General features: G+C 38.8%; 1 pseudogene across 1 annotated transcript in view; it reads left to right on the forward strand.

Annotated features, from left to right (window-relative positions):
- The first annotated feature begins 29 nt into the window (after positions 1-29).
- The window catches only part of LOC145484533 (DNA repair protein RAD50-like), a 36,762-nt pseudogene continuing 19,449 nt past the window's right edge, over positions 30-17,342 (forward strand). Inside the window, exons 1-23 of the transcript XR_014049033.1 lie at positions 30-122; positions 617-802; positions 3,288-3,348; positions 3,715-3,792; positions 3,939-4,015; positions 4,356-4,453; positions 4,960-5,033; positions 5,280-5,380; positions 7,333-7,437; positions 7,895-7,996; positions 9,204-9,415; positions 10,029-10,211; positions 10,346-10,471; positions 11,062-11,199; positions 12,004-12,117; positions 12,395-12,490; positions 13,079-13,226; positions 13,619-13,676; positions 14,006-14,111; positions 14,448-14,543; positions 14,852-14,881; positions 15,473-15,552; positions 16,585-16,643. The product of XR_014049033.1 is annotated as a DNA repair protein RAD50-like (transcript). The remainder of the gene's footprint in view (positions 123-616; positions 803-3,287; positions 3,349-3,714; positions 3,793-3,938; positions 4,016-4,355; positions 4,454-4,959; positions 5,034-5,279; positions 5,381-7,332; positions 7,438-7,894; positions 7,997-9,203; positions 9,416-10,028; positions 10,212-10,345; positions 10,472-11,061; positions 11,200-12,003; positions 12,118-12,394; positions 12,491-13,078; positions 13,227-13,618; positions 13,677-14,005; positions 14,112-14,447; positions 14,544-14,851; positions 14,882-15,472; positions 15,553-16,584; positions 16,644-17,342) is intronic.

Raw genomic sequence — 17,342 nt, forward strand, 5'->3', positions numbered from 1 at the left:
ACCTTTAGTCTTTCAAACAGCTACTAGCAATGACTCGGTTACACCTGTGCTGCCACAACGAGTATCCATCGAAGAAAAGTCAAAGTATTGTACATTGCGGCATTACTTCGGAAAGTCGATACGTTAGAAAAATAATCGATAATGGTCGTTGACATATCGATTTGTGTACTTCTGAGTGAGTGACAAATTTAAATATTCTGAGCCCTAACGAAAGTCGTTTCTACGCTTCGCGTGTGCACGACCGAAAACGAGCTCGGTGACCTCCATTTTTGTTATAAATTTTTGATTAGCCGGATAAGACGCAGCTTTTGGCTAAGTTTAAAGTCTGTAAATGATGCAGTTCGAGCCACCTTAAATTTTCGAAATTTTATACCCGGCCAGTCCTTAAAAAGTCGAATCCAACTTCAAAGCAAATCTTGTCATTACCGTTTTGTTTTATGGCGCCAATTCACTATTTGCTCAGGGTGCTTCACAATAAAAAGGAGTAAAAGATAGTTGAACAAACTTACAAATTAAAAGTAGCCTGTATTTAAAAATAAAAGTTAATATGTCTCAGGAAAAATTAAAAGAAAAGTATGTTAAAAATCTCTAACTAAGAACTCTTGCGAAAAACCAGGCTGAACCCCATCACCGTCACCATCCAGAACAGAAAGTGGAAGCCATACGCAGAGGGCAGATCATTATCAACCGCCAAGCCTTAGATTGGAAACCTCAGGAGAAACAGAAAAGAGGAAGACCAGCCGTGACATGGAAAAGAACTCGTCAAGCAGAGCTATGGACCATCAGCATGACCTGGGAGGAGGTGAAGACAGCTCAAGATCGAGAAAGATGGAGGCTCGCAGTCAAGGCCCTATGTTCTAGAGGGAACGAAGAGGAGTGTTACGCGAAATAGTATATTCCTTATTCTCGATGCTGCTATTGCAAACTGTAAAGGCTCTTCTTCCGTATGTTTTTCTGTCGAGCTAATCCATTGTGCTCCGCTGGCGCTGCTTCGCCGAGCGAAGCTTCGCAAAAAACTAGCCATGCCTCGAAATTCTGACTAGAGATCCTAAATCGAAGTTAGATAGGCCACATCTCTAGACCATCTTTCGACATGCCATCTTTCGACGTGCTATGTAAACGGCCCAAAGACCGTTAAACTGTGAAACTGGCAGTTTTCCCGGTTTTTAGAGGAAGAAATGGCAAATAAATGATAATTACTGACCTCAAATGGCTGAAGAAGATTGCGTACTTTGCATGCTTCCCGATTTAAGGGATGATTCAAGCGATTTTAGTGTAGTCGATCGGCTCTGAATAGTGACTTCCGATCCCGGGGGGGGGGGGAGGGTTACTCCCAGAAAAGTTGGGTGGGGGTGTGCGGTCCGCTTCCCAAAACCCTTACCCTATTTATGACCAAAATCTGCGATATTCCCTACCCTATTTATGACCTGACCAAATATTCGATACCCTATTTATGACCTGACCATTAAATCAAAACCCTGTTTCAGACCTGCGTCATAATAAGTTCCCTATTTCAGACCAATGTTAAATTACCGTAAACATAATTTGTGATGGGCTTTTGTTAATTTTCTTTTCGATAATGATGAAAAAGTGGCTTCTTCTTAAAAACATACCCATATCAAGGCTAGAGTGCAAAAACCATACCCTTTTTATGACCAAAATTGCCAAAATAGGCTAAAATCGATACCCTATTTATGACCAAAACGGCTGAAAAACCATACCCTTTGGGGCCGCACATACCTATATAGCTCATATAAGGGAGTACCCCCCCCCCCGGGCTTCCGATAGCATTGGGCCGCTGCCGCTTTTAATATTCGCAACGTGTAAACATTCAAAAACAGTCGACTTATTTCTGCCAGAATGACTTCTTGATACTCCTAACCTTAGTTTGATGTCAAATAAATCCATCTTTCATCACTAAAATTCGGGTTCAACCGTAAAGAAGTCCGTTCTGCTTGCATTTGTTAAGTAGGCCAGGTTACATAGCATGTCGAAAGATGGCATGTTGAAAGATGTCGCCTATTGCCTGATTTCGAACCGAAAAGGACTAGGTACGAGTCTACAAATTATGGGATTAGCAGTTATTGGTCCACATAGTCATAAAGTGCAGACCAAGCTTTACAAAATCCCCAATTTTGGTGCAAATAGACCCAATAGTAAGCAAGATACAACCATTTGAAAACATCAAAATTTACAAAAAATGTATGGCCATCTGGACACTGTGTCCGGATGACCAAACATTTCTGTGTAATTTTGGCGTTTTTAAATGGCTGTATCTCAGTCAAAACTAGCCTGATTAACACTAAACTTGAGCATTTTGTGAATCTCGGTGTGTTCTTTCTGACTATCACAAAATTCTAATGTTTTTTCTTAATTTTTCTTTAATTAGTGTCACCAATTAGTGTGTAAAACGCTAGAACGAGTGACACTTAAATAAAGTTTACTACTACTACTGCTGCTGCTGCTGCTACTGTTACTACTACTGCTACTGCTACTGCTACTGCTACTGCTACTGCTACTGCTACTGCTACTGCTACTGCTACTGCTACTGCTACTGCTACTGCTACTGCTACTGCTACTGCTACTGCTACTGCTACTGCTACTGCTACTGCTACTGCTACTACTACGTCTACTTCTACCACCACCACCACCACCACCAGTACCACCACTACCACTTGGCTTTAAAAGGATATCGCTGAACAATGTTAAGGAGTCTCAGCTGATCCTTTAGAAGTAAAATGAGCCTTAAAGTGTCCGTTTATTCCAGGTTTTGTACAACAAAATGGTTTAATATTTTGCATTTTTATCATAGTTGTTTTTATTATTGTAAGTCTACTCTTAATTGTAATTTAAGCTTTTTAAAATCATTGTGAGTTTACTTTTGATTGTAATTTTAGCTTTTTAGCCTTTTTATTCCGTTTTTAATCTTGTCATGTGCATTTGAACATTTTATGAAATTTGCGCATTATAAATGTTATTATTATTATTATTGTTATTATTATTATTATTATTATTATTATTGGTGTCCGTGTCCATTTAATAGAGGTGTCTGCTGAATGCAGGTTTATTTTATAGTGAATGTGGGAAGAAAATTGTGGGACTTGAGCTGGTGTCCACTTAATAGAGGGTGTCCGCTTAATACAGGTTTCACTGTATATGTTTGCTCCTTATGGAGATATCCTTACTGCTCGTGTGTCATGGGTCTTTTCTCAAATTGTACGCCATGTGAGAGGCTATTTCTTGTCCAAGTACACATTCAGACGTAATGTGATCGTGTTTTGTTACAGCTGAGGCTAGCTGAGCTTGCAAGCATTGCAGATGATGTGTTTCAGCTAGAGAAAAAAGTTGGTAGGTGTTGAGCTAACTCCGATTCTGCCCTTATTTTGTAGCTATTAAAATACAATCATTAGTAAACATGTGCATATAGTATTACTGACAGTACTGTGCCCTCCCATATACACTGTACATTGTATAGTACTCTTTATAAAAACAGAATTTCCATATTATAGAAAAAGCACTATTGCACCAGAAGTTGAACTATTGTCATCAGATGATAAATACAGAGTACATGTGAAAGTGTAAATTGTTGGGCACCGTGACTCTCACAGTCCCTACTTGGTAGCTTTGTATGTACATGTACTTGAAGGTGTTCCACTCTTATTTAAAACATTTTTAGAAGTTGATTTGTATTAATTTTGTATCTCTTCATCACAGAGTCCTTGTCAACAGAGAAGAGGCAACTCTTTAAGGTGGAGGCAGATCTCAAAGAAAAAATCACAAATCTCTTTAATGGTAATTCCACACTCAGTAGCATTTTATAAATGTCTCAATTCAGTTTCCAATAGGTTAACTGAACTACTGTAGCCTGGAAAAAATGTTGTCATAACATCTGAAACATTCTTTCTATTTTGTCATTAAATGCTGTCATTTATGTTTAGGTTCTGTGGAGGAACTTCACCAGATCTTTGCAGCGTTTCAATCAAAAGTCACGGAAAAGGAAAAAACCTTGAGAGAGGTAAGTCGGATTGTATTTTATGGACTTTAGCATTATGAAGATTCAGTTGAGCGCCCTCAGAATATTCATAAGGATTCTGAACCTGAGCGTTTGAGTCTGTGTTCAAAATACCGCTTTCTGACTTGCCTCTGAATTGTTAATTACAAGTTAGAGAATTGTAACACCGAACTCAGTAATTTTTTTAAAGAAATCTAGTTAACGTTGTAAGTTGGGAGCCTGATTTGACACTTTCACATAGTGACTCGGATTTGAATCAAACTTCGGGATAAACAGGAGTTTTGAAAGATCAAATAAGGAGTTTGCTTTTTCACAACCCATCATAATTGTTAATACATTCCAGAATGATCGCAAACTACAGACGCTGAACAAAGACCAGCAGATACTGACTGCTGACCAGAATCAGCTACTGTTGGATCATGGGAAACTTGAACAGAAGGCTCCGGTAACATTAAATAAAAACAAACTGCTAAATTACTGAAGGGCAGTTGTGGTACAAGGTAATAAACAGTAATACATTGTACAAGGGATTACTCAGTAGTTGAAAAGATAGTCAGATGATATAGAGAGAAATAAATGGAGCATATCAAAATGATTAATGGTCTTCATAATAATTGATGTACAGATCCTTGGCACGCATAAATTATGATAAGGACAACAAATACTAGCTGGTGTGAACAAGTGGCCATTGATGAACATTGGTTTGACCGAATTCCCAATTCTTTTGAAGTGTGTTTCTTTAGTTCATGGTGGAGACAACTTGGGTCGTCCTTGTTTTTTATCTTCAGGCATTTTCCTTTTCATTTTCCTCTTTCATAGCTGTTAGTTGGATTGGAAAACAATCTTTAACTGTGCTACAACCAAAATACTAACAATACACTGTAAAATAGCAACTGTGAAAGCGGAACTTACAGCACCACGCATTTAGCTATTCCTTCTTCTTCTTTTGACAGACACAAACAGAATCTACGTGAGAGAGACCAGGATATTACAGATCTTGCTGAGAAGTATGACTTCAGAGGTACTTGTACAGATTATCCAATTCACATGTACACTGCAGAACCTTGGGACAATGTAGCTTTTTTTTGAAGTGCTAATTTGTGTACGTTTATGGATTAAAAGCACTCAACGATGAGTTATAATTTATACACAATGATTAATTAGTGTTTATGCAAGTCTTATGCAGAAGATCCAAAGTCTCAAAGGGTACGTTTGCGAAAAAAATATATCAGTATAATGATAGAAGTATTTTTTTTTTTTTTGATAGGTTATGAGAAAGGTCCCTTTTCCGAGGAAAAAGTAGATCGTTTTCTTGGAGAAATGAAGAAAAAATGTCAAACCGTTATTGATGACACAAAGCGTCAAAGGGTAAGGAAATAGTTCAAATTCACAAGGAAGGTTACAAACGTTCTCTATACATCTGGTGTTTGTGTTGCATTTTAAGGAAGTGCTTTTCCAATGATTTTATTGTTAAACGATTTATTACAAGGATCGTGAATATACAGTACAGTGGATAATCAAAGGAGACCTATGGTCAAACTCGTGGATTAAGTAATCTAGAGATGAAACATGTTGACGAACTTGTAATTATTGGTGTATTTTTAAGGGCTGTTAAAACAAGCGGGGTTCGTACCACGCAAGGTCGCACTTATCTCAGAAAGCGTAGGCTTTTTTCGTTGGCTTTCGTTGCACGATGCAAAATTGCAGCTGAACATGGAGTGGTAAAGGCTAAGGGTTCTTGGGTCACACAGGACACTCCTGCCAAAAAAATTAATAGACTACTCCCCCCCCCCCCCGCCCCCCAACACACATACACCCAGATCTTGATGTTGATGTATGTCTGCCTGCTGGGAGAAATTGCATGTATTCAAGTCGTACGAGCTTACAGACCTTTTTCATTGCATTTCACTCAAGGCTATAGGTAAGGTTTCTTATGAGACAGCATTTCTTTTCCAATGTGGAACTGCTTGTCTCTATATATATTGCACGTAAAATACATCAAAATAAGTAGCCTCTTTTGCAAGCATTTTCAGTTTTGATCCAAAACATCTGTCCACCCATAAACATGTGCTCCTACGAGCTCACATGGTGTTTCTTTCCCTTTGTTATCTTTTCAATCGGGAAGCATAAGTGTAAACACAAGACAGGGTAAAAATCATTTAAGCTTATCAAAATCAAGTATTTGTGATTTTTTTCCCAAGTTTATGTGCATTTCACATTCCACCCAGAGTTCAGATCAATATACTAAAATAAACAACACAAGTATAGAGAACACAACTTTAATCTAAACTTAACTCGATGTCGGTTGAACGTGGACTACTCAACTGACATGAAAAACGTAACTACTATAAACTGCAAAGCTCTGAACGAAGGTCCAGCTTGATTGAACATTGGATCTCACAGCAGATCTAAGCAGCCAAACTTGAAAAGTAAAACGATAATAAGTCAAAGACTACTGCAAGGCTGACACAGGTCTATTCAAAACAATATTTCGGCTGGCCTCAGGTTTAGATGTTACTAATTATAAAAATGAAATTACAATATTATATAATGGTGTCGGTGTTTGTCCTGGTTTCGTTGGTTGAGAAGTGTTCGTTTCGCTCATAGAAGTTCATTAAGGTCCTCGAGTAAGACACATTCTCATCAAAGCTTACCACATTAGTAGGTCACTTTCCAGCAAACAAATGCTCATCTCCTGGTCATTTTGAACGCCTGGACGAGTCAAATGCTCATGAAATTCAGCGCTCAAGTTGGCCGTAGTACTAAAGTACTAGCGAAACACCTAGCATTAATGGTCGTGTAAAAGCTACAAAATCATCAATTCGGGCTGGCACGATGCATCCTTTGAGTAGTAACCGCGCAAACACGCGAGCGAGGCTCGCGCTGACTGCACGGTTACTATTCTCATATGGCGTCGGGCTCGGTTACTATTCCAACATGGCGTCGGCCTCGGGCGCTCTCGTTGGGGCCGACTAATTACGAACAGTGTCTACACCTGAGTGAGTGAGTGAGTGAGAGAGTGAATGACACATTTGCATACGGCGGAGTCCCCGCAAGAAACACGTTTCTACGCTTCGCGTATCTACGAGTTTAAAAACTTAAATATCCTTTTAAAGAAAAATGCTCTTTTAATATGTATACTGCGACCGTTGCACAATCCTCTGAAACAACTCAACATTTTTTAAAGATATTAAGTTTAAAAATGCTATACACCTGTATGAGATTTGAATTGGCCTAAATGTCTTTTTATTTGTTCTTTCTTTCTTTTACTTTTTTTATGTAATATTGTATTTTTTTTATTGGATGAATTCCACCCACAGCAAGTATTTGACGAGAGCGTGAGCAAGGTACAGAAGAAACTTGACGATATGAAGAAAAGTCAAGCACAGTGCGAGGAAACCCTTCGACTCAAAAACAAACTCATGGTAATGAACTACAAATTTAATTTCAGTACAAGTTTTCGTTCATGCACCTTATTCACATTCCATTGAGATCTGACAGATTAGGCATTGTTTTATAAAGGAGAACAAAGGAGTAAGTGTTGTTGGAAATAGAATGAAACACGGCATGGTATGGCTGAATTAACGAAACGGGTCTATCTTGACAGCAGTACAAAACAGGCTTACTACTTTTGATGGCCGGGACAGTAGCACCATTGACTGACGGAAAACGTTTTACCTGACTCTGAGCGAGACCACTTCTCTACTCTGCGATCATACCCTCCCTCCCTGCAAAAGGAAAAAAGTCTGATTTCAGGCTACCCCTTCTCAGGTTGTCGAAACGTCAGTTACAAACAACAGTTCCATGTGGGTTTGATTAATGTCCACTGTATGATCTTAGATATACAGAACGCATTTTTTTCAACGTGATCTTGCATTGCAGAGGGAAAATCAACAGAAACTGAAACAAATAGGCCAGGAACTGAGCAACGTGGATGCTTCGGCCAACAGACTGAAAACACTGGAGGAAGAACTGCAGCGGGCGGTGTGTATTGAACTATCAATTCTTCTTACTCATTGGCACGTCAATGTCTGATGCAAATAGCTAAGTGGCTTTAGTGTTCGAAACTACTTAGTAAAGCCAACCATTTAAGTGATCATTCTTATGGTGGCTTGATACCGTAAAAACGCGATATTTCGGTTTGCCGGTGAGAAAATGATTGACGGAAAGCAAGTACAGCCAAGTTGTTGGCTATCAATAACCAATAGTTGTAAAAAAGCGTCGTGTTTTGCGATAGCTGTAACTTCATTCCAATGACTTACTAGGTTCTTACAAGTTACAGAGACTTAGTGCATTTTGTTTATTTTGTGATAACTGTAACACCTTTACAGAGGTGTAATATTGTTCTTTATTATAATTATGGCTGTGTCTCACAAGGACTGGGAACTACCGAATTCAAGAATTTGATTGGCCAAAATCAATATTGAAAGCGGTCTAGATTTTCCCATCTAGGCCGGCATCTAGACCGGTTATGTTTTGCGGTGAAAAAGTTGCAAACTTTAATGCAAAAATGTTGGCTATTTTGTTCTAACAATATTTATTTATGGCAATGCCAAAGAGTCTGATAAGAAAAGAAAAGAAAGTAAAGAGGACGAGCAGACTTCGGCAGAATTAAGTTCAGCTCATCGCCATTCGCAAGCAAAATGTCGGCTAGTACAAACCAGTTACGGCTAAACGAATTAAATTTCTCTTGCTTACCATATAATAAACATCTTATTAACCTAGCTTAGTCGGTCTGTATGGGAGAATCTTGACCTCGGTCGTGTGTACAGACTTCACTGCGTTCGGTCTGTACTCACGACCTCGATCAAGATTCTACCATACAGACCTCCAGCTCGGTTAATAAGAGCTAAATTTAACAATTATTCCACGAGTGCGCATTGGATATGAAATGATAAATATATGCACCTTATTGGCTGTAATCATCTCATGTCCAACAAGTGCGATTGGAAAAATAATTGTTTTATAAAAACGCTCCCAAAATATAGAAAACTAAACTAAAGCAAGACATAGACATGGAATACATAAAAAAATAAACACATAAAAGTTAAAATACCCTCACAATGAAAAGTCTTGAATTGTATTATTCAATTACTCAGTTTTAATAATACGCGATAGCTGTAACACCCTTTCAGTATCAGAGGTTCTTATAAGTTACAGAGGTTCAGTACAGTTTCCTTTTTACTTGCAGGAGAGAGAGCTGGAAGGTGCTCAGGAAAGTGGCAATGTCAGTGTGTTAGGCAAGGAGATTGATAAACTGCAAACTGACGAGCGTGAAGTGGATAATGAACTACGTCGGCTAAGAGAAGAACAGCAAGCGATGCACATGCAGTCCACAACTCAGGCTAAACTGGACATGCTGGCCAAAGACAAGAGCAACAAAGAGGATGCTATCCAGAAAATGTGAGAGAATGTGACGCGCGCCAGTGTGGCCAATTGATTCATTTTGTTTCATTTGACAGCGTTTTCTCACGCATGCATTTTCGGTGAAAACGATAGTGTTTTCAGTCATCAGTGTAGTGTGAACAGTAGGCGAAAACGCAGAAAGTATTGCTTTTTTAAACGAATACACAGTAGTGTGGACGGGGCAACAGATGACAACCTCCTTCAAAGAGCAAAAAAAAAACCCACAAAAACAAAACAAAAAAAAAAAGGCCAAAAGTGGCAAAGAAAAAGAAACTGGTCAACTACAAGCAAGATGATTTGTTGACAACCAACAGATTTGATGAACTGCGATTCATTTCCACCCCTGTAATCCTTATCGTCAGTGCCATTTTCCTCAAACTACTTTTAACTTTCTTCTTTTTTATATGTACATTAAATGACATCCTCAATTAACAACATAGGAATTACGAAAGCTTAAAATAATCAGCCGGGGCGCTGTTCCTTAAAGACAATTAAAATTCCCAAACAATTTGTTTTGTCGCAAATCTAAAGAATCAGAATGTCCTCTCGCGATTTCGTTGTTGTCTCATTCTAGATATCCTTTGCTATATTTTGGTTTTCTTTTATTCAGTATGGACCGTCATGAAGAAGATCTGAAATCCACGCTGGGCGAACGTGGTACGTCAGCGAGCCTGCACACGAGATTACAAGAACATGTGAGGGTCAAACAAAGAGAACTGAAGGAAATGAGAAGCAATCTACAGAAACAGAAACAACTACTATCCCCCAAACAAACGCGAAAAAAGATGATCACGTAAGAATCATGACTTACTAGAAACTAGTACTATAAGTAAAAATTCCATTGAAAACTGTTGAGTTTACACACTGTAAGAAGAACGCAGATTTCAGGTAACTATTTGTACTTAATTTTTTACTGTTCTTTAACAGAGAGAACTTAAAAGAAAAGGAGAATCAGGCACGGCAACACAAAAGGCAGATATCCGAGGCGTGTGGGGAGAATAACTATAACACCACAAGGGAAATCATTAGCAACAACGTCGCCTCTCTACAAGAGTAAGTTTCAGCTTCGGAAACAGGTGTCGTGTCTAGTTGATTTTTGTGAAGATCGGTATCAACCAGTTAGGAGTTGCGTGAGTACTCACGAGCAATCCGAAAATTGCCACGTCAGCTTAACGGCATAGAGTGTCCCCATGTTACTCAGAAACGACAGAAATCGGCCTTGAAAGCGAGAAGCCTCCGGCTAGATCTTATTTTGTGAATTGCTTTGTACTTTTTATTGCAGTTTTTAGTAGTTATATGTTACCTGATTGTTTCAAGAAAGTCTCACAACATGACATAACCTAATAGAGTGAGAATGTCCGTTTCGGCTGAGCTAAGCGTTGAAAAAAGAAAAAAAATCGTTTGGCAATTTCGATATAAGTTTATTTATGTATATTAAAATATATATATATATATATATATATATATATATATATATATATATATATATATATATACATGTATTACACTTGTTGTATCCATGAAAACTAGTCTTTTGATCAGTTTCCTGCGGTTTTACGATTTTACGTTTGTAGACATGCAGGCAATATCACCAGTAGTCAACATGATAATATGTTTTGTTGTTCTTGTATTGCATCGCGAAGTGAACGAGGTATTATCGGCTCATTGGAGAAAATCTATTCCAAGTATGTTTCTAAACTGGAGAGTGAAGATGTGCACACGAGTGGCTGTGTCATAGGACATTTGAGAACAACAGGCAGATTGCTGCTCTTGTCACTGAGGTACGTATCATGATAAAATCTGTCTACACGGTTGAATCTCTCTACAATGGTCACTCTGGGGTGGGATAATTAAACGTGGCTGTTGTAGAAAAGTGACCATTATTGTGCCCGCTATAGGGTCGACTGTCTGTTTTGACCTTCTAAAACTTGGTGAAGTAATCTTTCTCTGTGAAAAAAAAGAAAATTTAGTTAGGTCCCAAAACGGAAGAAGAGCTAATTTCTTTTTACAAAGCCAACACAGTGACCAGTTGTCGGGTAACGAGACCTGTAAAATCATCAACTAAAGGATGGTTTTGATGTTCAACCAAATTCTCTAATCTAACATTAAACGAACTTTATGGTAACCAATAAGGAGAATTGAAACTTTAATCCTGGTACGAAAAGAGTTAGAGGCTCTTTTGAGTTCACGATCGGATGACTACATGCATAAACAACTTGTTGTCGATGGATGTACATGTATGGTAACCTAAAAATATTTTACTACCAGCCAGCCTGTTTACGATTAAGCCAATCCAGGATTAGGATGAATTTTGATTTCGTTTTCGAACTCTTCAACGATGTTTTCTGTTTACAATTTCCTCCCTCCCCCCAGTTTTGACGTGGACTAATCTCAAACCCCGCGAAACATTAGCAATGGAGAACAATTTTACATATACAGCTGTAAATCAATTTTTGAGCAACACGTCATGGGTTGTAAAGCAACAGTATCCCCAGTATCCCATAATCAGAAGTTGAAATTAAATTTATTTTCCCTTCTACGTCAAGAAAAAAAAAAATCATTAATTTTGTTTTTTCCTTCAACAGCTGAGGACTAAGATTCGAACTCTGCCCGAGAAAAGAGTATCCAATGAGAGGAATCTTTCCAATGAACAAAAACGTTATGACCGCATTCTTGAACTGGCCCCAGCTAAGGAAACTGTGAGTATTTTTAGCTTTTTGTTTGGTGGGAGTCTTGAAAGTGGTCAGTGAGAGCAGGGAATTTTAAAACATACCTTGCTGTACTATTGTATAGTCTGGCCGACCGAGTAGTGAAGGGAAAAAAGTAAAGAGGCAACTGGTCTTCCTCCCGTTCGTTGGCATTCCTGAGACGTTTTGATTGTTTACAGAATCTCCAAGTAGCACAGCAGTGCTAAATACACTGACTCTCAAACAGAGTGATTGATTGATTTATTTTTGTCTTTATCTATTTTTCTAGTTAGAATCTCTCGAGAACATTGAAATTCCTGACGTTAAAATCAAATTGGAAGAGATAGAAAGAGAAGTGCAAAGAATTGAAGAGGAAATTACTGAGGTACGTCATGTAACAACACTGAACAACACTAAACAGAGAGAATATTGATGGGAGACCCGGCATGTCATCTATTGCTAGAAAATGCAAGCTCTAGGTTTGGTGTGGATTATATCATTGCTGCATCAAGATGAAAGAAATAAGGAGTTACACAATGGATTTAATCGCTCAGACCTCATTAAGTGATTTTCATAGACGCCATTATTGAGCCGATAAACCAGATGAAAGAATATGTATGAGACATAAGAAATATTTCTCGTCTACAAAAGAAGTGGTTTGAAAGTCTTATTTATAATCGCTCAGTTTGTAGTGATTTGCATGTATGTATAACAATTCAAGAAAACTACGTTCCCCATGTACCAAGAATTCATCAGCTACAATTGTTACCAAAAGACAACTTGAGAAAGTGACTTTCAAAAGCTGATGCGTGAAGCCAGTCACTCTGACTATAGAACATATGATAGCAATTATGAATCTACCTGTGTGTTTAGCAGAGAATTCATTTGCAACAGCAAGACGGCGAAGGTTGACAATAGCCTTGACTAAGATGATCAGTAATTGGCTTAACTTTGTAAGTATGTTTCTCTTCAGCTTGAAGACCTTCAAAGCATAACTGAAAGTGAGGAACAGAGTGCTCGACAAATGGAGCCAGACATCCGTATGTTGGACAAGTACAAGATAGAGCTAAAGGAAATGGACAGGAATATATCTTTGCTGCAGTCCAAGCTACATGGAGTTGGTTAGTCGTGTTTTTCTAATGCACTATGCTGGGGTTTTATTAACATTTTCAGCAGGAAGGCAATTGGTTTTCACAGTATCAGAAAACCTTTCCTCTAGATGGTCAAACCAGGCAGGCAAAACACAGCCCTTCCCCGGCCCTTATTGAAACTCGACTATGATCACCGTTCCAACTACTGTAGTGTAATGGTGTTCTTTGCATCTATCGATTTTCACTTCATTCATTACCAAGGTGACAAGTCCCGTTAATTGATAACCGGATCAGTTCAGGAAATGCGTTTCAAAGCTGTCAACTGGGATTCCATCGTTTTCAATGACTTTCTCTTTCACATAAGAACGCCTTCTATTTAGCAGTGTAGTTTTTAACCATATGTTAACTACATTTCTCTGTAGCTCCTGGCCGCACCATGCAGTCGGTGTCTAACGAAATCGCGGACAGACAAGATCGATCGTAAGTATCGATACGAATAACTTGCAACGAGTTCCCTATCCCTGAACGATAGGCACTGGGAACAAGGTTGGCGCTTGAGTCTTCTCCCCTTGTTACCAATATCTGATGTGAGTTTTTCTTGATCACTTGGTTTTACGTTTTATGTTTTATGTTGTAACCGCAAAGTGTCATCACATGGTTTTAGTGAGAGGCCTAGTATTGTTTCTAGCCGATAATTAGAGCTACCGCGCTAACTTCATTGGAATTCAAACCAAATTAGTTTTCGTTGTGAAGTCAACTCTCTTGCACCTGAGTTTCTTCATCTTTTTACTTTGATTTTTAACTGTCAGGGACACTCTTAACAACAACGTTGACAGAAAAAGATCACAGCTGAGCCAACTACAACGGCAGCTTAGTGAGCTCGAAAGTAACGTACATGATCTCAAGTCACACAAGGTAAATGATTCGCAAAGAATCCTTCGTAGGAAAAAAAGATGGCGGCTGTATATTTTACCGCAGTACCATGCGAACCTAACACAGCCCATAAGGCACAAGGAAATCCATATTTTTGCAGTGTTTGTCCCTCTACTAACGACATTGTGTATACAAGATTTGAAGACTATAATGTAGAACATTTCTGTACGTTTTTTATGAGCCTTGTTAAGGCTAAGAATTATGGGTAAATGTACCAGTCGCCATTGTTATTTTTTTTCCGCAGAGGATTCTGGTTGTCAATTTGATATTCAGTAATCCAATCTGATTTACTTGCTGTTTAATTTTGAATTCTTCTAGCTACGCCTAAAAGCTCAATTACAGACGAGAACGCACTTGGAGCAACAGAAAGCCGAACTCATCGCAAACAACAGTGCCTTTACAAGAGAGATTAAGGTTAGTTACAGATCTCAAAAATAGGTCCGCGTTGCGTGCATGTAGGTACTGGAACTTTAACACATGAAGACATGAATAACAATCAAAAGGATAGCAAGTTATTGTGGACAGTGGTGGCCAGTGATACGAGAACATAAACTCCTTCCTTTCTCCTAGCCCCAGTAAAGTGGTTGCATTGTTGAAAGAAGAAGTTAGTTATCAATAGTGTTTAAACTGTGGCTGTAATTTTTATCTTTTCAAAATTTACCCGTACTGAGACAAGTTTAATAAGCTATTGATTTCTTCATATACTTTTGATTCTGTTACAGGAAGCCGAGACTGAACTAACTCCTATTGCTGTGAGTAGAGATTTTCATTTTCTCCTTGCAGCTTTTAGTCTAGACATTCTGTTCTCATTTGTTACTTTCTGCTAGAAATTTTAATGGCAAAAATAGAAGGGTCTGACTGAATTACTGGTAACTAAGGCCTCGTAGTAAGTTCCAAATGGAATAAACGCAAATTCCAAATGAAAGGTTAACACGTTTTCTCCTTTGCTTACCGTTTCACTTGTCTGACGACGGAGGGCACCAGTTTCCCTAGAAAATATTTTTGAATGTGATTATGTTCTTTTCGGTGCGTGGAACTTTTCACCTGGTTGATGCGTGTTTTAGTGTTTTTTAGTGTCCCAAAGTTTTAGTCCCAAAGTTTACTACGTGGTGCTAAAGGAGGTTAAACGGCCATATTACAACCTTGCAAGGTAAATAGGTGTAGCAACGAGAAATGGTACGGCCATCATGGCTTACGATAGAGTTGAGAAAAGAGGTAGACCTGGACACGGACTTTGTTTTGTACCACAAAGACATTTGATCCTGTGTGAAAGCTGCTACACACTTGCATATCCTGGAACATGTGAACAGTTTAACTAGTTTCATGACCTTGCTTTCTTTCAGGCTGAACTTGAAGAACTTCAAGCTGAGAAGCAGGGCGTTGTCAGTCAGAAGGAAGGTGGGAAGATGGGAATCGCAAGTTGGTTAGTGCAGATTTTTTTGTTTGTTTAATAGGTAACACTTATTCACCGAAGTGGAAGTAAATATCCACCACTTTTACCGAGACTGATTTGAATCTGCCACACAAGCTGAATGATTATCGGACCTACAAATGACTTTATTTCTGATAATAAACCGACGAATGGTCGGAAATTTCGAAATCTCTGCTCAGAGGTTAATAGTGCTCTGCTCATCACCTCCAAGTTAACCAATTTAAAACGCGTGGAAAGCACTATTCTCACACACCGCCGGGAGTCATGCCAATCCGAACCACCCAGCCTGACCTTTATTAACATAAGAACATAATAGTCTCACAATGACACAAAAAGTGTCTAGAGAATAATTTCACCTCAACTTAACAAATTCTACAAGTACTTCACGCGTGGGTAGGTGGGGCATGTCAGGCAATGGTAGATGACAAAACAAAAACTGAAACCTTACACAAGCTACGTGACCTAACCCCCCCCCCCCCCGCACACCTCTACCCAGACTCCCAGCCGTGTGTGAGAAAAACGTTTTCCGCTTTCGTTCCTCGGCCAATGGAAAACCACACTTCTCTGGCCTTTGCGGTATCACCTCCAGATGAAAGGTTTTCACATGACGTCTTAGCGGACAACTGAGCTGTTCTCAAACAATGGAATTTTCCAATGTAAAAAATGTGCTATTATCATGGAACACAATATGGCCGGCGTGAACTTAAATTGATAAATTAGTTATTATGTTTTACGGTGGAAAAAAGGGAAGACCACTTTTTGCGGTCGCTCCTCCATGGCCTTTCCTCTGTGTGATCAAAATTTAGGTTCTTTTTTTTTTGTAAATGTTACAGGACATCAGTCAACTTCCGGTGATGCTGTGTTGCTCTTGTTTGTTTGTTTCTTTAAATACATGTTGCCCACTTGGGACAAGAGCGAAACCTCTCCAACCTTATCTATCTCTACCCTTTTCTAAGGGGCTCTACCTGTACTGTTATTGAAATTCAAAACATTTTTATATCAGTTATTTTATTGTTTTCACAGCTTAACGAAATAAGGACGAGTGGAGACAAAGTGCATGAAAAAACCGCTGAAATAAGACGGTAAGTCAAGTGTGCAACACCTTTATTAAACGAAATTTGCGTATTAAGGGTAATGTCTTCATGACTTATCAAGTTACCAGAAATACCGTCAAGAGACGACAGTTACTAAAGACAATGAATGTTTCAGGATGCTGTGACACAAGCTACTTAACCCCAAACTCCAAGGAGAGTCGAAATAAGACCTTCCCAGCCGCGTTCAGACACTCAGTGCTACACACTGTAGTTTTATTTACCTTTTACAAGTTTAGGGTGTGAACGCTATAAAACAAGTTCGAACTTATGAAGTGTGTCTGGTTATTGAGCGTGACAAGGGTTGCGTCTTGGGGCCGACACAACAAGTTAACGTCCTGTTTAGAACTCGACCGAAGAGCTATCTTGACATGGGACGGGTGCTTATAAATATGACAAGAAATTATCCACACATTGTCATTCTTGTAACTCGTTCAGAGAAACCGGCTAACGTATAACACATTCACTATTTACACAGCTAACAGACAGATATGTTGCGAAGTTAAAGTCTAGTTTTATAGTTTAGGTGTGAACAAGCATTTTTTTTCTCTCCCAAAACGTCAATTTTCGGAGTGTTACGCCTTAGACTGTTCGTTTTCAGTTCGGCTACTCTGTTTCTCGCTGTACCGGTGAAATGTTCCCAGCTGCATCGAGGGTGCGTCGTCTACTAGACTACTTCTCTCTGGCCTT

This window comes from Orbicella franksi, chromosome 1 (assembly GCF_964199315.1).
Source record: "Orbicella franksi chromosome 1, jaOrbFran1.1, whole genome shotgun sequence".
NCBI lineage: Eukaryota > Metazoa > Cnidaria > Anthozoa > Scleractinia > Merulinidae > Orbicella > Orbicella franksi.